The sequence below is a fragment of the Megascapheus bottae genome, chromosome 11 (assembly GCF_031878675.1).
Source record: "Megascapheus bottae isolate mThoBot1 chromosome 11, mThoBot2.hap1, whole genome shotgun sequence".
NCBI lineage: Eukaryota > Metazoa > Chordata > Mammalia > Rodentia > Geomyidae > Megascapheus > Megascapheus bottae.
The window spans coordinates 36,697,906-36,721,531 of NC_143519.1; the positions used below are offsets into that span (position 1 = coordinate 36,697,906).

Here is a 23,626-nt window from a genome sequence, read left to right on the forward strand (position 1 = left end):
CCCTAAAAAGGAAATTAAAGCAGAACTAAGGAAATGGAAAAACCTCCCATGCTCCTGGATTGGAAGAATCAACATTGTGAAAATGACAATCGTGCCAAGGGCTATCTACAAATTCAATGCAATACCCATCAACATCCCAATGTCATTCTTTAAAGAAATAGAAGAGGCAATCCAAAATTTCATATGGAATAATAAGAGACCCTGTATAGCAAAAACACTTCTTAGCAGAAAGAACAGCGCTGGAAGAATTTCAATTCCAAACTTTAGACTCTATTACAGAGCTATAATTCTCAAAACAGCTTGGTACTGGCACAGGAACAGGCCTGAAGACCAATGAAATAGAACTGAGGACCCAGATATTAACCCACAGAGCTATGGCCACCTAATCTTTGATAAGGGAGCCAAAAAAAAATAGAATGGAAGAAAGAAAGCCTCTTCAACAAGTGGTGCTGGCAGAACTGGTTAAGCACCTGCAGAAAACTAAAGTTGGATCCTTCTTTGTCACCCTGCACTAGAATTAACTCCAAATGGATCAAAGACCTGGAAACTTTACAAGAAGGAATAGGAGATACACTAGGCCTCCTTGGCACAGGTGGAAACTTTCTTAATAAGGACCAAGAATCACAGCAAATAAGAGAAAGGCTGGATAAGTGGGACTGCATTAAACTGCAGAGCTTTTGTATAGCAAAGGACATAGCTAGTAAATTAATTAGGAAGCCTACAGAGTGGGAGAAGATCTTCACCAACCAAACAACGGACAAAGGCCTCATATCTAAAATATATCAACAACTCAAAAAATTGAATCACTCCAATACTAATCCCCAAAGTAACGACCATCCCATTAAAAAATGGGCCAACAACTTAAAGAGAGTCTTCTCTGAAGAAGAAACAAAAGTGGCCTATGGGCACATGAAGAAATTCTCAACATCTCTGGTCATAAAATAAATGCAAATCAAAACAACTCTAAGATTCCACCTCACTCCACTTAGAATGGCCAGGATCAGGAAAACGAATAACAAGGGATGTTGGAGGGGATGTGGCCAGGAGGGATCTCTGCTACACTTTTGGTGGGAATGTAAACTTGTTCAACCACTATGGAAAGCAATATGGCAGTGTCTCCAAAGGCTAAACATAGAGATCCTCTATAACCTAGCAATTCCACTACTTGCCATTTACCCAACCATCCAGAAACAAGAGCATACTAAATCCACTAGCACAACAATGTTCATTGCAGCATTATTCACCATAGCAAAAATATGTAATCCGCCTAGATGTCCCTCAGTTGATGAGTGGATCAACAAGTTGTGGTATTTGTACACAATGGAATTCTATGCTGCTGTCAGAAAAAATGACATCGCCCCATTTGTAAGGAAATGGAAAGATTTAGAAAAGATCATATTAAGTGAAGTAAGCCAGACTCAAAGGAACTTAGGCTCAATGGTTTCCCTCACTTGTCATAATCAGTGGAAATCTTGGGCTCTCCTAGCAGAGATTTGCAATAGAGCAAAACCTAGATACATAAGGCCATATAGGATGAGGCTAAATGAAAGTACTTCCAGGATATAGAAACAAAAGCCATGTAATAAGTGATTGTTGTCCTTAATGTACTATGTTATCTCTCATCTCTTTTGCTGTCCGTTGGTTATCTCATATTGTTACAGTATTTCACTTTGTTATCTGATATATTGGATTTATTTGTATTTGGTTATTTGAAATTGGATAGGGAAGGGGGGAAAACCAAGACGGGGGGGGGGTGGAGGGGAGGTAATGGGGACCAAGTCATGTGAAAGGGTATCAACATATGTGAATTAATGCACCTTCTATCTGGCAAATATCATGTAACCCTTTTATTAATTACAATTAAAAAAATAAATAATTAAATAAAAAGAAATTTCAGTTCTGCCAACTGTCCTTGTACACTAAATCTTAAATATTTCCATCTTTGATCTTACTTTAAGTAAATTTACTAGCCACGGTATGAAAATTAAAATTTAAAACTAAAAGAGTTAATGATTAATTGTTATTGTAATCAGTTAAAAAGGCCCAAGTTTAAGGTGAAAAAAATAAGCAGAGGATCACAATAGCTCAAAAGCAATGTACATATGGCCATATAAAATGAGGCTAAACAAAATGAACTCCAGTATATGGAAACAAGAGGTATATCTTCGTGATTGTTGTTCTTAATGTACTATGTGAAGATACTTTATTAGATTTTTTATTATAATTAATAGAAGGATTACAGTTATATTGTCCAGATAGAAGGTGCATTAGTTCACATACATTAATATCTCTTCTCATGTTTTTGTCCTCATTTCCCTTCCCCCGACCACTCATATTGTTTTCCCTCTTCTCTTTCCTATATCATAAGATATTTTTTCTTTTTGTCCCCTCATGGCTTATCTAATGTTGTTACTTCATCTGACTGTACCTGTATTTTGTATATAAGTTAATTTGTTACTTGAAATAGGGAAGAGGAGTGGAAATACAAGATGATTAGGAGCGAGTGTGGAGTGGGAAAGTAGGAGAATAACATGAGAAGGGGATCAGTGTTGAAGTAATGCACCCACTACCTGATGAATGTAACTGTAACTTCTCTGTACAGCACCCTAATGATAAAATATAATAATAAAAATTAATAAATAATACTAGAAGTACAATAACTATCAAATTTGATTTTCAAACATAGCCTAAGTATTCTCATTTAGAATTCTAAGATGCTGGGACAATAATTGAAATCTTCCTCAACCTTAGTTCTAAAAAAACATAACTCAATATTATAAGGAGTTGAACTTTTCCTCTCCAGTCTTTTATCTACTTTAAAATATGTTTTTATTTTTCCAAAGTAATCCTTGAGAAATATAAGGTAATTCCGTCGATTAAAAAATGAAAGCTGGCATTGATTTTCCATTGATTATCATCTGAAAAGAAAATCCAGTAAAGCAAGTCCAAGAGAAATAATAGGCAAAGCTCATATACACCTACATAGCTGAACTTGCATTGCTTTGATAAAAATATCAGGACATGTTACCTTCCATAATAATCCCATTTCTATCAATGTTTAAAGAGTAACTGCAGGTAAGCAATATCATTTAGCTGGAAAACAACTTGAAAATTTAGGCTAAATGTAATGTGCAATGCTGAACCATTCTAAACAGAAACCTAATTAGATTTTGTTATCCACTCTAGGAAGAAAAAAATCCCTGAATTTCTTTAGGGATTTCTGCAGAAAGGACACAGACATGTAAAAGCTATACGCACAATTTTGTGTGTGGGTGGGGGGAGTGGTCGGGCTAGAATTTGGCCTGAGCTTTGTGTCTGAGCTCTTCAGCTCAAGGCTACCATCCTACCTTTGAGCACAACCCCACTGCCTGTTTTCTAGAAATTAATTGGAGCTAAGAGTCTCAGGTCCTTTAGTGCCCAGGCTGGCTTTGAAACTTGATACTTGATCCCCAGATCTCAGCTTCCTGAGTAGCTAGGATTAGCTACTGTACCTGGCCCAAAATTTAATTGATTGTGAGTACTTAAAACTTGTGTGTATATAGGTGTGTGTGTGTGTGTGTGTGTGTGTGTGTGTGTGTGTGTGTGTGTGCATGTGTATGTGTGTGTATGATTTGTTTGCTGACAAATTAAGAGTATTTCTTGGGAAAAAAGTGTGAATTTGTTCATTTAAATAGATTATTAAAGGATCTACATGGTAAATACAGTATGTCTAAGAAAGTCAAAAGTCAAATCGCCACGATATATTTGAATCATTGACCTTCCCAGGACTATTTTTTTTTTTTTTGCCAGTCCTGGACGTGAGCTCAGAGCCTGAGCACTCTCCTTTTACTTTCTCTAGGCTAGAGCTCTACCACTTGAGCCTCAGCACCACTTCCAGCTTTTGTTTTCTTCGTATGTGGTACCAAGGAGTTGAACCCGGGTCTTTGTGCATGTTAGACAAGCACTCTACCACTAGGCCAAACTCCCAGCCCCCCAGGGCTATTTTTAAAAAGCATTTTCTGCATATGTTTCCTTGTAAACAATTGTAGCGATTCAGACTAGGATTCCAAATATTCCATATTTCATATGTTTTCAAGATCTATATGAGCAATTTAAGTGTTATAACATTTTGCAAGAAAATAGTAATTAATTATTCAGGATTTTTGAGAATCTGATCTATTTGTATGTTTATTTTACCCACACTATGCTTTTAAGTGCTTTTAAAAGTTTGACAATTTTAGTGCATTTTATAATTCTGCCTATAGTAAGAGCATTGTCTTCATTCCAGTCTAGTCCTACAATAATCATGTGGCATTTCCCTATTAACATGCATAATTTTATCCACTGACTTGTAATGTTGCTTATTCATGTTATATGTGTCTAATGGCTACCAATGTTTATGCTGTGTTTGACACACAATTTCTTTGCTTTTTTAGAAAACATAATTTTGTCACACCAGGAATTCAGCATCTATTTACTGAAGAAAACAATTGGACTATTATCTTTAAAACATGTAACTCATAGTTTGTGTGTTGACAGAAAACCATAATACCTATAGCTAGCTCCTGCTAAAATATCAATTCTGTTTTCCTACCTGTTATGTTCAGCATTTGATGAGAAAGCAATTTTGATGTTATAGACCTGAATAATAATGTTCCTTCACTCTTATGCTTACAAAAGAAAGCACAATTAAATAATATAAATATATACTGCTTACCTAAAACTGTCTTATTTTCCATTAAACTGGCATAATTGGAATAAAATATACTTCCTAATAATGAAAAAAGAACATTTGTCATGATACTAGTCATTAAGGTAAGTTGTAAATTAAAGGTCACACATTGTTACAATGAGCATTGTCCAGCAGTCAGACCTACTATGATGTGTCCATCAAATTGCCAGTGCTTCTTGATCAGCCACTGATCATTCTACCTCATCCTGTCTCTTCCCTTTTCAAACTCATTTTACATTTTCCACTTCATTTACAACATATAGATGCACATATATATATATAAATTTTAATTGCATTTTTCCCTGTCACCTTTTCATACATTCAACCCTTCCCATTATCTCCTCCAACAGCCTTTTTTTTCCCCAGCTGTACTAGGTGCTCTACTATGTGTGTCTCCAGTTCCAACCTTTTTGCTGCATAATTGGACATAAATATCATATGAATTAGTCTGCTTGAGCTTGCTTCAACTTTCTAGTCTGAGAGCTCAGATTCCTGACTAGCCAGAGCTACAAATACCAAGCCCACAAGTACTTTTGAAAAGACCAAAGTTTGGAAAATGAATGCCTTTATATTATATTCCATTTAGAACTTTTAATAATTATTTTTCAAGTTCTATAGAATTCATTTCCCCTGTATTATTTACAAAAAATCTCACTTACCTCTTTTAAATTTTTGAGTAAATGGACTTTACCAGCCCAACCATTGTCTATTAACTTACAGCTTGACAGATTTTCCCATGGTGTCATACAAAAATAACATCACTTGAAAGAAACATTGGGCTGTGATAAGAGCAACAGCCCCAAATGATTAAGTTGCAAGAGTGTTATCCTCATTTGCAATGTGAAAGAAAGTAACCTTTCAGTAATTTAAAAACCAACATTTCCTGTTAAATCCCATTGTAAATCTAATTACATTTTGAAAATCTAGTGTTCATGCAGTGGTAAATTAATTCAGTAAACACTTGATATGATTGATCTTTGTGCTCCAAACCCATTTTATTTAAAGCTCTAAGTTTATTTGGAAAAAGAAAAAAGAAAACAGGAACAGCCTAGAGATCAAGTTAAGCTACTGATTATTTTTATCTTTTAAAAAATGTATAATCTAAGACTGGTGTTGTGCCCTAGGACTGTAATTACAGAACATTGGTGTTTGAGGCAGGAAGTTAATGAGTTCAAAGACAACCTGTGCTAGTACCATGTCTCAAAAATAGCACCAAAAAAAATGTGGGTGGTCTTTAGTTCTCCAGGTCTATCAGTTCTGGATTCTAGGGATAAGAGCATAAATTATATTTAGTTGTCATTAAAGCTACTCCTAGATTTTCTTGAAATGTATTTCTTTACATGATTTTATTTTTGTGAATTGCCAGATTGTTCACTTATTTATTTTTTTATTTGTATCATTCGCATGTAAGCCATGAGTCATGCTGGTATACATAAAGCAAACAAGAAGTAGCATTCTTATTAAAATAGACAATTATTTGCTTAAGTATGAGTTTAGGGTTCATTTTATATATAATACTATTGTGATCATATACTTACCAAGTTCTTATAGCATAAATTAATTGCACTTATTATTTTGAAAGTTAGAAAAATTCACTATATTCTATGACACAGAGAAATAAAAATAATGAAAGGCATTTATGAAATATTTGACCACAGTGCCTAACACCTGTATCCTAGCTACTGAAGAGGCAAATGATCTAAAATCTGATGTTTGAATTAAGCTTGGGAAGAAAAATCCCTAAGACCCTTTTCTCTACATAAACAGAAGTGTCTGTGTAGTTAAAGTGATAGAGCATTAACCATAAACTAGAAAGGCAGGTAAGAACATCTCTAGGCCCCAAGTTCAAGATGAAGTGTCAACACAAACACACACACACACACACACACACACACACACACACACAGTTTACATTTATTCATCAAGTAGATATCATAAAACATTCAATTATTTATTATTCTTTGGCATATATCCAAACTGACATAAATATTTGTTTTTCCTAGATTATTTTACTGTTGCTTATAGCAATTGTCTATAATCTTTTTTATTTTTTGTATTGTGATTAATAGAAGGGGTACATTATATTCACCAGATAGAAGGTGCATAACTTCACAAACATTGATACCCTTTCTCATGACATGGTCCCCATTTCCCTCCCACCCTCCCTCCCTCATCTTGATTTCCCCCCTTCCCTATCCAATTTCAAATAACCATTAAGCACATATAAAATATATCAGATAACAAGGTGAAATATTGTAACAATATGAGATAACCAAGGGATGGCAAAAGAGATGAGAGATAACATAGTACATTAAGGACAATTACTCATTATATGGCTTTTGTTTCCTTATCCTGGAGGTCCTTACATTTAGTGTCATACTATTTGACCTTAGTTGATGAGTGGATCAACAAAATGTGGTATTTATACACAATGGAATTCTATGCTGTTGTCAGAAAGAATATCACCCCATTTGTAAGGAAATGGAAAGACTTAGAAAAAATCATATTAAGTGAAGTAAGCCAGACTCAAAGGAACATAGGCCCAATAGTCTCCCTCATTTGTCCTAATCAGTAGAAACTTTGGGCTCTCCTAGCAGAGATTTACAAAAGGCCAAATAGTCTATAATATTTTTAAAAAGAAATATATGCTTTCAGAAGTTGTTTAACATTTTTAGTAAGAATTTTTGTTAGTTACTTCAGTATTGGGTAATTCTCCCATCATTCAGAAGACTAATCTCTTAAACTTTATTCTGGCATATTTTGCATAATTCATATAAATGTCATTTTAAATGACTTCTTCACAATTCTTTTCTGACACTGGTTGTGTGTCAAGTTAAAAGTAGGGCGTATTCATTTTTTATTCAATATATCAATTAATTTTTATCTAAAAACATCAACTCAGCTTAATTTAATAAGATTCTCCTTCATGTGGATTTGAGTAATACATGATACACAAATCAATCAATTTTTATAAAAGGATATATACATGTGCTTACCCAAAAGCATTACCATACTCTATAAATATGAACCATTAGAAATTCAATAAATTCTATACAGCAATTAAAGATTGAGTTACAAAATAGAACTTGAAAACCGTATTCCATAATGAACAAGCTTTCATTTTCTCAGTGTTTCTTGTTTGTTTTTGAAATTCAAAGGTAGCATTTATTCTGTTTTAAGTTGGCATTTATCTGACAGTCAAATCATGCACATTTATTGGAGACTTTTAAAAATTTATATCATTACATAATTCTTCAAAGAAAACCCTGAGTGAAAAATAAACGATGCATGAATTAGTGATGCCATTTAAGACAGAGAGAGTACATCATCCCAATAAGTTTACAGAAATACCTCAATTCTAACCAGCATTTTGGATTATTTATTTACACCACCACTAATAAAACTTTAAAATTGAGGAAAAATTCACTCTATTACAAATTCAGGAAGTCATAGAGTAGCTAAAAATTCTTTATCAGAACAAGCCTGTTTGTACAGTCTACAGCATATGTTTTGCTCAGCTATTCAAACTTCTCCTCAACAATGAAGGATAAAAGATGATATATATGGTATAATGATGTATGTCTGATGATATACATCACATATAAAGGAAAATTGTTGCCTGGAATAGAACTTCATGAAGTGCTTATATACCAACCATTGAATCAATAAAGATGTTCTAAAACAATAAAAATATTGAATCTATTTTTCACAGTTGGAAAGTTCCAATGTGAGACACATAAACAACAACAAAGTCAGTTAGGAAGAGCATAAGCTAAAACATACAACACAGAGGCTCCAGCAAACAGAAAGCCTGGGTAAGTCTAAAGCAATGGAAAAAGTAAACACAGATGTGGGAGAGAGAGGAAGGAGAGAGAAAAAGTGAGAGAAAGATGAGAAGGGAAACGGAGAGAGAGAGTAGAGAAAGAGAGAGAGAGGGAGTCAAATAATAGTAGACCACTAGACTTGTTATTAGGGTATTTAGGAATTTTGTTGTAGTCTACACCAAAGCAATTATGGTTAGACATAGGTCTGATTTCTGCAACTGATTAAACCAATTTCTTTTGCATGTTTGTTTTCCTGGGCATTTTTACAATAAAACCTTATCACCTGAAGAAATCTAATTTACCCTCTATTTCTTTCAAACTTAAGAGCTAAATAACACATATCCAACATAAATTGCATTTTGAAAGCAATGTGCTGAATAAAAAATAAAGCTAGTTTACTCTGGATAGTGCAGTAACAAAAAAAAAACCACAATAAATATTGATAGTTTGGATCTTCATATATATTTTGTCCTTATTTTTGTTGTACTGGGATTTGAATCTGGAGCTTTACTCTTGATAAATAGAAATTCTTTATAGAAAATCTTTTGTTCATACCAAAAATATATCCAGGACAAGATTCACTGTATTTTCTATTTAGGAAAGTATACCTCCTCTATTCTTGATAATAACATGCACAGAAATATATCATATGGAGCTTAATGAAAAGCTATTGTTGGAGTTCTTCAAAGACACTTTTTTGGGGCTGGAGCATAGCCTAGTGGTAGAGTGCTCGCCTAGCATGCATGAAGTCCTGGGTTCAACCCTCAGGACCACAATACACAGGAAGCCAGAAGTGGCCCTGTGGCTCAAGTGGCAGAGTGCTAACATTGAACAAAAAACTGTCCGAAAACTGTGTGCCCAGGCCCTGAGTTCAAAACCCATGACTGGAAAAAAGAAATAATAAAAAATATTTCCTTCTGTATTGGTTTACTTCTGTTTAGATTATGTTGATTTTTACAAAACACTGCTTGTACCGGAAGTAAGCAGATAGATAATGAAAATGTTTGCTAATATTATCTACATGAATAAGGCCTTAAAATAGCTGCAATTTAACTAAATCTTCAATTTAGGTTGTATTATTAAACATACAGGAATTCTGAAAGAACAATTTTAAACCCACTTCTGGAGACAAGAAATGTTCATACTCATGATATAATTAGCATGGTAGTAGTAAAAAACAATAATAACCACAACAGAAAATAAACAGACATGAAACCCAGAGACATGGACCAGAAATGTAAACTTTATTGACAATAGGAGCATGGTTTAAACATCTGGTGGCTGGGTATGTATATCAATATTCCTACTTCTTCAGCTTTGATCTGAGAATCATGACTCAAAGCCTAACTGGAACGGAGAGTCCCCAAGATTCTAATAAACCAGCACAATTCTGAAAGTGGAACTGTGGGTCAAGTGGTAGTGGGCCAGTATTCTGAGAAGAAAGCCAGGTGAGAACACAAGACCCTGAGTTCCAGCCCAGCACTGGCAGGTATACACACACACACACACACACACACACACACACACACACACACACAAACACACACCAGATTGAAGCAAAAGGGTGAGAAATAGAGGAGATGCAAAATATGTGAGTAACCAAGATGCACAGAAAAGTGTTATTTTTCTTATTTTGTGTTATTTTATTTTGAGAATCCTGATCACTGTCCCTGAGCCTTTTTCTGCTCAAGGCTAGAGCTCTACAATTTGATTCACTGCACCAATTCCAGCTTTTTCCAAATAATTTATTGGAGATAAGATTCCCACAGATTTTCTTGCTGGGTTGGCCTCAAAACAGAAACTACAGATCTCAGCCTCATGAGTAGCTAGGATTACAAGCATGAGCCATTGGCACCCAGAAAATATTATTTAATACAATTAGAAAAAATGTTTTTACATCTGGCTCCAGCAGTCACAAATAATGTAACTAAACTTCTTATTCTTTTTTTGGATTTTTGGGACAGGGACATTCTATTTTAAATTATTTCCATAGGTAAAAAGTTTCATTATACAAACCAGATTTTGGTGACAACTAATTAAGATAATGTACATAAAGTTTTTTTGAGTGTACCAGAAGTGCATATCTTCTCAACATTACTTTGGAGAACCAATAGAATGGTTAAAAAATCAAGACAAATCTTTTCACGTAGTTAAATAAGTTCACACATTTTTTTATTAGTTTGCACCTGAAACAAATTTTGGAGGAATGCCACAGAACATAATAGAACTATTTGATTCACGTTATAAGCTTCTTTTACTCTCCAAGTAAGTATAATTTATAAGAGGAGAATGAAATATTATAATTCAGTAGCTTGAATGGAATTTAACTTGATAACTATCCTTAATAACAAATGGGTTGTTTTTTTTCTTAATTAAGCAACTGGTCTTTTTATTTTATTGTTTTTGTCTGGAAATGTAGTGATCTTTGCTTTATTTTCTATTGTATACTACTAGTTTTGTGAGACAATTCTGTAATTTGTGTGAGTTTCAATATGGATATAAATTATTTTCTTTTACTAAAAGTAATCTAGTGAACTTAACAGCATATTTATAAACCTTCTCATGGAAAGCTATTCCAAGTCACATCATTTGTTCACAATAGAACTTGAGAGGAATGAATACATAACTTCTGATTTTCATCCTTCCAATTCATTTATATAGAAATGGAAATGGCAACACATCATATAGGAATCCATCATACTTTTGCAAAAAATGAACTAAGAAATTTTAAGCAAAATCTGTCATGTATTTTAAAATCAAGCATTTCCTTAGGGAAATAGGTTATAATATGTCTACCATATAATTAAGCAAAAATTTCTTTTTTAATTTGATCATAATGTCATCTCCTGGTTCTCCAGGACCACTTGGCACTAATGTCATTTCAAGGATCACCTGAGTCAATGTAAATTTTCTGTGTGTCATTTTTTTTTCTCTGTATAATTTTGGAAATCATTTCTTTGGAGTATCATGTGGCCCTGCTATAGATTTCAAGTGATATAGCAACACACTTCATTTCTCCCATTACAACAATGTTTGGAAATGCCAAGGACTGTAGAACATTAATGAGAATATCTCAGCTAGCTGAAAAGGAATCTGAGAAAAAAAGATCACTTCATAGAAGACCCCCATCTGGACAGAAATAATCAAGCCATAGCAAACCCTCTTTGTCTCTTGTTTGTCTTGAAAAGGCAAGAACTCAGGTGAAACAGTGTAAGAGTTTTATCTCTGGGAAGAAGTCACCATTAAAGATGGCTTTCCATTTATTATATTATTATGCTAACCACTTGCACAACTGCATTGGCAGACAATATTTTAAACCTTGAGGTTTTGAGACAAATACATCGTAGAAGACTTTTTAAAAGCTTTTGTTCTTTATTGTCTTTTGCTTGCCCAACATATAATGAAGATTTTGAGAACTGTGTACAATGTATGAAGTTCTCCAAGTAAAGATCTGTGATCTGACCACAATTCGATTGAGATTCGTTCTGGATTCACTTTTAGCAAACCATTCCATATATCTGTATGATAAAAAAGAATATATCCAAGAAGGACTTCGGTTCATATGTATGCTAAAATTTTATACAGCACAAACACATATGCTTCTTTTCACATCCTAATGTACTTCTGTTTGTCACTATTTTGTCAAATACAGCAGACAACAACTTACTCATCAGCTACAAAAAGGTGAAAAGTAATCAGCAATGAGAAGTCCTACAGGGATAGTAGTACTCTTTTGACCTTGCAGAGAAGAAAAGAAGCAGAAAGAATTGCTGATTCAAGGACAGCCTTCCTGAAGCATTGAATACTCACATTAAACTTCCCTCCTAGGCAGAACTAATTTGGATGACAGATACCATGCAGCAGTTAATGTAAGCTGACACTGACCTTGCTGGCTTTACCTGAAACATTGCCTCCTACAAATTTTTCTCAAATAATTATTCCAATGCAATAAACCTAAGTGTCCATCCCCACAGCCAGCAGTGTGAAATTTTCATCCAGCTAAAACTGACTAAATTTTGTCTCTAAGGAGAAAAAAATATTAGCTAGTCTTTGAGAGTTTTGTGGCTTGGGTGTGATAATGAACAGTTTGTGGCTTCATGGGAAACATATATTGATTATATGCAAGAAAAATTACAATTCTATAAGTTATTCATTACAGAATAGGAAAATAGTTTTTATATGCATATGCAAGAGTTCTGTTTAGCAGAGCAAAATATAGCTTTCCTTTTCAGTGTCAAAAGGTTCTTGTCTACATTGTACATTCATATCAAAATATCTGATTTATAAATATGTATTTTGGGTTCTATCATAAAATAATATGATGTATCTAATTTATATTTTTATTACAGAATTTATTAACATTGATTTTTACATCGTATTTCAAATAACGTGTCTGACAAACAAGTATTCAAGAAGGGAATCTCTATATAAAATGACTGGCACTTGGATTTTAGAACATATTCAAAATTAGGCTGAGGGCTTGTATGTCATACATACATATTAATCTATGTAATAAAATATTGTGTCTATAGAATCATAAGTTTTTATGTCTATGTAGTTGTGTTTATATTTCCAGTACCATGTCCATACCATTGGGTATGCAATTATTGAGTCCTGGCTCTTGAACTGTTTGGACCTAATAAGGATACCATGCACCTTTCGTTCCTTTGGTCTTGACTTGTCTCACTCAGCATGATTCGCTCTAGATTCATCCACTTCCCTGTAAATGCATTATTTTATCTTGTCTGTTGGCTATGTAGAATTCCATTGTATATAAATGTCAATTTTCAGTTCTTTAAGAAACTTCCACACTGCTTTCCAGAGTGGCTGAACTTGTTTGCAATCCCACCAGCAGTCCAGTAGGGTTCCTTTTTCTCCACAATCCTGCCAGCATATGTCATTGTCTGAGTTCAGAATCTTTGTCATTCTTGTTTGGGTAAGGCGGTATCTTAGGGTTGTTTTTATTTGCATTTCCTTTATGACCATGGATGATGAACATTTTCTCATATGCTTTTCTGCTATTTTAATATCTTCTTTTGATAAGAATCTTTAGTTCCCTTGCCCATTTAGTGAATGCTTTGTTGGGTTTGTAGGGATTAGTTTCTTGAGCTCCCTGTAGATGTATTATTGGTAAATATCTTTTCCCAGTTGCTTGGCTGTCTCTCTACTTTTGTGGCGATGCTTTTATCTGTGCAGAAACTTTTTATTTTTAGGTAGTCCCATTTGTCGAGTCTCTCTACAATCTGTTGTGACCCTGGGATTCTGTTCAGGAATCTTTTGCCTGTGCCTATAAGTTCCAGTGTTTCTCCAACTCTATCATGTAGCAGTTTCACGGTTTCCAGTCTCACATTGAGGTCTTGGTCCACTTTGAGTTAATGCTTGTGGATGGCAAAAGGCTAGGGTCAATTTTTAGTTTTCTGCATGTGGCTGCCCAGTTTTGCCAGCACCAATAATCGAATAGGCCGTGTGTGTTCCGCTGTATATCTTTGGCTGCTTTGCTAAATTCAAGTTGACTAGAGGTATGTGTTTTATCTCTGGATCTTCTATTCTGTTCCATTGATCTTTTGGTCTATTTTTGTGCCAATAACTTGCTATTTTTGTTATTTTGGCACTATAGTAGACTTTGAAGTCTTGTATTGTAATACCACCAGCATTGCTTTTTTTGCTTAGAATTGTTTTGGCTATTCTAGGTCTTTTCTTGTTCCACATGAACCTTTGGATTGTATATTCTATTTCAGTAAAGAATGTCTTTGGCATTTTGATGGGGATTGCATTGAATTTGTATATCAATTTTGGCAGTATAGCCATTTTCAGTATGTTGGTTCTCCCTAATCATGAGCATGGGAAATCTTTCCATTTCCTAGTGTCCTCTTTAAGTTCTTTCATTAGGCTTTTATAGTTTTCCTTAAATAATTCCTTTACATCTTTGGTTACGTTAATTTCTATGTATTTTAGTCTTTTGGGAGCTATTGCAAATGGGATCATTTTCTTGATTTGACCTTCTGTGTGTATTGTTGGTGTCCAAGAAGACTACTGACTTCTGAAGGTTAATTTTGTATCCTGCCACTTTGCTAAAGAAGTTTATTAATTTTAGGAGTTTGGGAGTGGAGCTTATTGGGGCTCCCAAATAGAGGATCATGTGATCTGCAAATAGGGATACTTTAATTTCTTCTTTCCCTATGTGGATCCCTTTGATGTCCTTTTCTTGCCTTATTGCTCTGGTTAAGAGTTCCAGCACTGGGCTGGGAGTTTGGCCTAGTGGTTAAAGTGCTTGCCTAGCATGCATGAAGACCCGGGTTCGATTCCTTGGTACCACATACATAGAAAAAAGCCGGAAGTGGTGCTGAGGCTCAAGTGGTAGAGCCCTTGCCTTGAGAAAATCCAAGGACAGTGCTCAGGCCCTGAGCTCAAGCCCAGGACTGGCAAAAAAAAAAAAAAAAAAAAAAGAGTTCCAGCACTATATTGAAGAGAAGTGGAGAGAGTGGGCATCCCTGTCTAGTTCCGCATTTTAAGGTAAATAGTTCCAGTCTTTCACCATTTAGTATAATACTGGCTATAAGTTTGCCATATATGGCTTTAATTATTTTAAGGAATGTACCTATTATTTCTATTGTTTCTAGTGCTTTCAACATGAATGGAGTTGTATTTTATCAAATGCCTTCTCTGCGTCCAGAGAAATTATCATATGATTTTTATCCTTAGCTCTATTGATGTGATGTGTTACATTGACTGATTTGCGAATGTTAAACCAGCCTTGCATCTGTGGGATGAAGCCTACTTGTATAATTTTTAAAATTTGTTTCTGGAATTTGTTGGCTAATATTTTATTGAGGAGTTTTGCGTCTGTGTTTGGAGTCCTGAAACCTTCAATAATGTGAGTATTTTCCCTTTTAAGGTTGGGGAAGTTCTCTGTTATGATTTTGGTGAATAAGGGTTGCATTCCTTTATCAAGGTACTCCACCCCTTCATTGATCCCTATTATAAAAAGATTAGATTTCTTGGCTGCATCTGCCAGGTCCTGGAGTTCTCTTTGGCGAATTCTGCCTGATTTCTCCAGGCTGAAGATTTCTGTTCCAGCTTTTGTGTTTTATCTTCCATTCCTGATGTCCTGTTCTCCATCTCAGTCAATCTATTGCTTAATGCATCCATTTTTGCTTGAATTGTGGACACTGAGCTGATCGTGTCTGCTGAGAGATATTAGTCTTTTCTTCCACTTCTTTTTTGAATTTGAGGAGCTCCTTGGTAATTTCCTTCTTTTGTTTTTGAAATTCTGCTTTAATCTCTTTAGTCATGTCCACAATCATCTCCTTGAATAGAGTCCTGTTTCGTGTATCTTCAGGTGTCATTTCTTGGAATGGTGACATCTCTCACGTCCCTTCACTCTTGTTTCCTTTTGGGCTTTGTGTGGGACTTTGATTATTTTTACATGTCATAATTCGTCATTGTGCTTTCCAAGGCATAGTATACTGTTGTAGGTTCACTCTGTGGTCGGTAGGTGGAGGTCTTTACTTGGTTTGGGACTGGTGTTTCTGGGAATCTGTGTATATGTGTGGTTCTCAGCCAAATTATTTCTGCCACTGACTAGGTCAGAATTTGCAGCTTTTACAGTTGTTCAGCCCATTCCCAGAAGCTGTGTGCTGCTGCACAGCAAGCTCTCAGCCCAACCACAGTGGGCTGTAGGATGGATTTGAGCACTTTGGTTACAGCTAGCCTGGCAGATGGCTAGTTTTCCTACCTTGTCCCCAGGGGCAGTACCCAGCTGAGGGCCTGGGGTTTGGAAATTTCTGGTAGCTCTCAGCTAAACCAGGCTGACTAGACTCCCCCCTGTTCCCAGGGGAGGGGCCCAGCTGAGGATATGGGCTCTGAGGGCGGAGCTGCACCTTTCTAGTTCTCAGAGGTGGAGCTCAGCCCCTGCTGGTCTGCCCTTCAGTTCCCTGCAGTGTTTCAGCTGCTTTGGCTGAGAGTCTTTCTGTGACTGGGTGGGGGCCCCTTGGTGTTGTCTTGCTGGAGACTCCTGGCAGGAGAGTGCCTCACTTAGGTTTGGGTCAGTCAGATGCTGGCTCCCAGACTGCCACACACCCCCACCTGCTGTTGGAAGGCAGAGTCTCAGTGCCCCTCAGTCTCCAGTTTCAGTGGCCTGGGAGAGGAGGCTGTTGGGAAGGTGGGAGTAGGGACACCTTTGCCCCCTTTGGTGGGGTGCTGGGTCTTAGTGCCCGCCCGCCTGTCAGTCTCCAGTCAATGGCCTTGGGGAGGGAGCTGTTGGGGGAAGGGACAGCTTTATCTGGGTTTCTTTTCAGGTTTGTGTACTTCTCAGTTGCTCCTTGAATTTGTAGTTGTGGGTTTTTTTTAAGATAGTTGGCTCGTGGGCTTCCCTGATTCTCTCTTTTTGTGGGAGAGAGCTAGGCTGGGTCCCTATTGTCTCGGCACCATCTTCCTCCCAATTGCTGATTCTTTACAACATTCCACAACATTTCAGTTGACTCCCTTCTCTTGTACCTCCTACATGTTAGACTTTTGGTAGAGTGGCACAGAAAATCTGATCTGCACATACATTCATTGTGTTATAATTTCAGTTTTACAAATCCCAGTGTAATTCACTGACTTGCCAACAGACACCACAGTTATCTAAAAGGAAAAGGAAAAACCTCTCCAATTCTAACTTTCCAGTGGAATATAGTACACATTTTTCCCATTTAGATGTGGTAATGTCCTTATGATACTAATTTGGGAGTTTTCCAGAGGTAGAATCACTTAGCCTCTTTCTTTGACATCTAGTCAGAATTCTGTCTGGCTCACATTGTGCATCTAATGTATGCCGAGATCCTCCTCATTGACTGTTTACCATCTGATCATGTAATGTGTTTCATTCTGTCTGCTGTTAGAGCTAATCCATCCATGCTTTGTGGCACCAGATGGTAGGCATCTACAGCCAGTCCTAGTTAATCTACCAAAGTTCTTCATGCATTCCTTATTTTTATTAGATTTTGGAGTACTTTAGACAGAAATCAATGTTGTAAACAATCACGCATAACCATTTGTAGTATCAACTCAAGTCCTTTGTTTGAGAGAACACATTGATTACCATAATTCTTTTTGTTTGCTATCCTAATGTTTTGATATTTACAATCTAATGAGTAGAATTTTGAAGGATACATATTTGAATACCTAAATACAATTTTACTTGAAATAAAGAAACAAAGTGGTATTGGTATGATTACCCATCGTTTTATAAGGCAAGTATGTTCTCCTATTCATTTTTGAAAATTTAGGAAGTCCTATTCATGTTGAAAATCTTGCTTATTTTAGTTAGACTCTTTTACTACTTCAGCTATTGTGTGCATATAAATGACTAGTGGTATAAGAAATGATTTTGAGTGGCAGAAATTTTTATTGGCAAAATTTTTATTTTTTCTCCTTAGTAAACTGAGTACTTCTGGAAAACCGAGAGTGCCCAAGAACAAATTTGCTGACAAAGACAAGGACAGGAGCATGTAAGAGGACTAAGAATGAGACCAATAGGTGTAAGGAAAGACTTGATGGCATCATGTCCTTAAAATGAAGCAAAGAATGTTTTCCAAATATGATAGAAAGTTATTGGATAAGTAAAGAACTGGTGAAAGCTATGACCAACGTATTTTTTAAATAAAATAGTGGAGATAAAAGCTTAATTGGATTGATTTCAAAACAGAAGAGACAAAGAATTTGGCAGCCATTAGTCCCGTCAACATTTTCTAAAGTTTTATAGTAAAGAAGACCAGAATCAATAACTGCTGAAGGATGAAATTTTTAATGGATTTGCTAAAAGAAGAATGCAAGAGGCAGATTATATGTGTGAGTGTGTGTATATATGCATGCATGTATATGTGCCATTGTGTGTATGTGTGTGTGTGTGTGTGTGTTTGTATTTTGAATTCAGAGCCTGAGCACTCTCAGCTCTTTCCTCACAAGGTTAGCACTATACAGTTGAGTCACAGCTCCCCTTCCACGATGTTTGAAGTAAGTACTAGTAAGAGATAACACTAGATGGATTTTGCACATGTGTCTTCCTTTGCTTTATATCATATTTTACGTGGCCTGACAGAACACACTCACTTTTAACAGGTCAGCTTCTGCTCATTACTATACAACACTTTCTAGGCTGCAGGAACTTAGACTCACAGTTTTTTGTACACAGATGTCACTTTACAATTAATTAAAAATAGATCAATAAAAAAAACAAATCTGGGCCGGGAGTTTGGCCTAGTGGTTAAAGTGCTTGCCTAGCATGCATGAAGACCCGGGTTCGATTCCTCGGTACCACATACATAGATAAAAGCCAGAAGTGGTGCTGAGGCTCAAGTGGTAGAGCTCTAGCCTTGAGAAAGTCCAAGGACAGTGCTTAGGCCCTAAGCTCAAGCCCAGGACTGGCAAAAAAAAAAAAAAAAAAAAAAAAAAAAAAAAAAAAAAACCCAAATCTACATATTTCATGACAAGGTCATGAACCTTTCTCACCTGAGTATCTGAATTTGATACACTCCTATGAAATTTCTGTTGTGTGTGGTGTGGTGGCTCAGGCCTGTAATCCTAGCTATTCAGGAGGCTGATATCTGAGAACCATGGTGCAAAGCCAGCCTGGCCACTGAAAATTCCAGAGACTCTTATCCCCAGTTAGTCACCAAAAAAAAAACTAGAAGTGGGGCTGTGGCTCAAGGGGTAGGATGGTATCCTTGAGGTAAAGAGCTCAGGGACAATGCCCAGACCCAGGGTTCAAGTTGCACAACTGACCAAAAGGAAAAAAAGAAAAATAAGTTGCTGTTGTATAATGTAGCCAGGCTTTGCTTTCTCCACTGAGTTATTTTATATTCTCTTGCTCTTTAATTCATTCTCTTCCTCCTAAGTCTCAAATATAAGTGGTTGAAAGACAGGTAAACATACACATACAATTGTAGCTACTTGGGAAGCTGAGATCTGAGTATAATGATTAAAAGCAAGCCCAGTCAGGAAGGTCCATGAAACTTATCTCTAAATAACCACCTAAACCCAAGCCACACACATATATATATACATACACACACACACACACACACACACACACACACGACATCATTTCATTGTCTGTTTTTACATATATTTCTAATTAGATTATAATCTCTAGGATTTAGAAGTCTAACCTTGCTATCTTTCTAAGAGCTTTATGTGATATTTTAAATTTTTGCAATGGGTGGAATATAAGGCTCTTGGATTTTAAGCACTTCATTCAAAATTGCTAGTGCTAGTTTTTCTGCATAGGGAAATCATATTCTGTCCTTGATACTGCTTTTTAGCTTTTGAAGACATTTTTTGAGTTAGCATACCATGGCCTTTTCCCTTTTCTGTACTCTCTTTCACTTTGTGTCTATAGCCAAATGTGTAAGTTGTTTTCTGCACTCTGTGAATCACATTCTTCACTGGACTTAGAGCCAATTGAGAGGAACATCTTTTCTTTGCAGTTTAGTGTCCAACAATGCACTTACTGTTTAAAATGTCACCTATCTACAGGAGTGTTTTATAAAATAGCTTGATGTTCTTAGATATCATAAACCAAATAGAATTTAGCTCTCAATTAAAATATAAGAAATTCAATTTAGATATTTAGTAGAAAAAATGTAATCATCAGTTTTATTTAAGCATTTTTCTAGAGTTCAAGCTTGGAAAAACCACTCTACCTTACAGGCTCTTCTTAGAGCCTGATAATATAATATCCTCAATTCAATGGATAACATCGTTTTGGCAATGAGGTATAACTCATTTTATATAAAACTTGTTTTCAGAGAAACTCACATATTTCCTTTGTCTCATTAGAAAAGTAGTTTTGTAAAAAGCTATTAAACTAATTTTATCTAATACCATCTTACCTTCTAAAATTAGTGAAAAGATTTTAGTACTTAATAAGAATTTTGAGAAAAATTCCCAACTCCAAAGTTTATGGATCAAATCCCAGAAGACAATTTTTCAAAAAGTTGTGAAGTAAATGAAAGATGGTTTTTGGAATGTAGTATTTGCTAAGCAATGGGTCTTTTAGATTACTTGATATGTAATTTGCATTCACCATAGTAAAAATTCTATCATTGTATGTTTATTGTGGTAAGATAGAATTTTATTTTTAATATAAATCCTATTTATATGTTTTCTGTATATGACTTTTTCTAAAATTGGAAATCTTTATCCTAAATAAAAATTAGACAAGTTTAAAATGTTTTTGTTTGTTTTTTGATATTTTAAGAATTAATACATGTTAATAAACTCATAATATGTTTAATATTTTGGCAAATATGAGTAAGTATAGTACAAAAATTATTGATTTAGTCATTGACCCATCTAGTCATATTGGCTTAGGATATAATTCCTCAAACCATAAATACAACAGAACCCTGTGCTCTTTTAATAGCTGAGTGTTGTACAAAACTCTACTGTGAATTAGGAATGACTAAAATCCAAAATGGTTAATAACTTACAAAATATTGCTATGTTTAAAACACCCAGAAGATAAATACCACTCTTTTTGAAGAAGCAATTTTAGATATAGTTTTGTACATATCAGCATATAAAACTCAATATAGAATGCAGTAATAGATTGGGGAAAAAGAATAAAAGTCCATTCAACATGCTTGTCATGAATAAATCTTATGGAAATATTTTATATGAGAAACTTTCAGGACATTATACTGTCTTTCAAATAATCTAGGTGCTTATATCAATAAGACATTACTGTTCCAAACAGTTTGAAACCTTGAGTTAGGATTGTATTCCAAGCAAGTAAAAATCAAGAATCATTCCCTGTACTGCTTGAGAAATAAATTTTTGCATAATTCCCTTGGTATTTATGCAGAAAAGTTATCATCTTAATATCTATAGTCTGTGTAGTTCTGGTTGTACATGTTTTTTAAAATATGTCATTATGAAGAAAAATAAAGTTCACCTGTAAGAGTTTGCAAACATGTTGCAGTATATCACAGTGGATTTTACTTCAACTTCCAAAGACAGTATTCCATTTAGTTGCATAATATATGTCAACATGATTTACATAAATATCTAGAATGTAAAACTTTTATATCACTTAATATATAATTAATTAAGTTTGGTAGTAAAATCATTATTATGTCTGAAGACATTTTAGATTTTAAAATTGTTCATTTAGTACGAGATCTTTAAGAACACTAAGTTAAATTTTATGAAAAAAATGTCAAGGACTAAAAATATATTATTTGTTTTTAATTGTTTTTATTATCCATAAATGTTTGTAAAAATTTAATATTCGTGAATGTAATGCATCTTGATCAAGAAATCTAAAGGATAGTAACATATATAAAAGTTGGTACCAAGAAATGACAGTACTAAGGAAAACATCTCTTAAGATAAAATGTATTTTATGAAAAAATACTCACAGATACAAGTTCTGCTTGCAAGTGCCCCATTTTCCTAATGTAGTTAAATTTAGAAGTGTTTCTCTTATTTTCAATTTATTAGGTGCTGCTTCTGCTGTTAAATAAATCATTTTTATACAGATAACAGTTATCCCTTATGAATACATGGATTTGATGCATTAAATATGTATTGAGTGTCTGTGTCTGAGCAATTTGTGGGATACAGGAGCACAAATACTTGACAAAAACGTGGTCATATGTCTGGTATTTGTAGCAGATTTAAAGAATGAAGAAAATAGGAGATAAATCATCTAAATGCTACAAGAAACAAACAAAAACGGTTGTGATAAATCAGAAGAAAATGTGAATTTTGACAGGATAAAGAAAATTAAAGAAGTGCTCACAGATTTGGCATTTGAGTTAACCTTTGAATGACAAGTGATTTGCAGAGAAACAGCAGGAGAGAAGCTCTGGATCACCAAGAATGACATCAGTGGGAATGGGGTAGAGCATTGTGGGTAAGTCACATAATGAGGTGGCAGAAATATGAAACAATATATGGGCTTTTATTGTAGTAGGGTTTTCTGGCCTGCAGAATATATTGTAATGAAGAGTTCTCAAATAGTTTGAAGCAATAAATGTGCTGTTTGTAAAGGAGGGATACGCAGTTCTATATTAATAAATGCTTACACCAATATGGATTTACTGATGGAATATTGTAGTTTAGGAAAATCTTTGGCTTTATTGTATCATTTTATTGATTGTCTTTTTAGAGAGTATATCCAAAACTTCCTTTAAAAGTCTAAGTTTTTTTAAGCATACACATAGATATATATATATACATATATATATATATATATACACGAATACACAAAAAGAAGGAATCCATGGTTTTGTAGCTCTGTTCTGCACATCATTCACTCAATAGTTTAATCAAAGGACATACTATTTAGATATATTCTTTTACAAATTTTCTAAATATCTAAGGTGGTGGAAATTAGCCATTCTCAGTGACATCTATGTCACTATATTTGGAAATTTGTCATTAATTTCAGGACATAAGGAGGCAAATTTGGTGGCAAAGTACTGAATTTAGTAGCAACTCTATTTCCTTATATTTCCCACATGCAAGATTAATAGCAATATTAAATTGAATCTCTAGTACTGTGAGGCAGTCATACCTTAAAGTTATCACTGTAGATTCAGAATACTATGAGAACTTGTCTTTGAATATTTATTGATAAAATCATTCATCTTGTCAAAAACTCACATTACTGATCTAATTACTTTTGATGGATGAGTGTCATTAATTTTAAAAGAAATAATGTTCCTTACTTTAATGGAAATAAAAAAACATTGCATTCAGTTGACTAACATCCAATTGTAATTCCAATTATCACTCGGAACAGTGGTAGTAGTTGACTGCTCAGCTTGTCACTCATGTGAATCTAAATCTCAGGCCATGGAAGTGGCTACAGGCTTTCCATCTCTACCCAGTTCTTCTCTGATACCAATTGTTATCTGGAATATTAATTATCGCAAAAGATAAGGGGACATTTTTTTAGAGATGGAACCTACTAAATTTTTCCATTCATACTGGCCTGAAACCATAATTTCAAACTCTTCCAGAAGCTAGATACTATATGCTTTTTTTAATTGAATATACTACCTATAAACATAATATATTCACTTACTATTCAATATTATTA

General features: G+C 34.8%; 1 long non-coding RNA gene across 3 annotated transcripts; it reads left to right on the forward strand.

Moving 5' to 3' along the window:
- The first annotated feature begins 9,967 nt into the window (after nt 1-9,967).
- Nucleotides 9,968-18,108, forward strand: LOC150056902 (uncharacterized). Of its 3 annotated transcripts, XR_016537016.1 has the most exons (4): nt 10,036-10,126; nt 10,715-10,800; nt 12,188-12,404; nt 17,955-18,108. It is a non-coding gene; the product is annotated as an uncharacterized LOC150056902 (long non-coding RNA). The 3 variants fall into 3 exon arrangements; XR_016537015.1 differs by lacking the exons at nt 10,036-10,126; nt 12,188-12,404 and adding an exon at nt 9,968-9,983; XR_016537014.1 differs by lacking the exon at nt 12,188-12,404.
- Nucleotides 18,109-23,626: the final 5,518 nt, after the last annotated feature.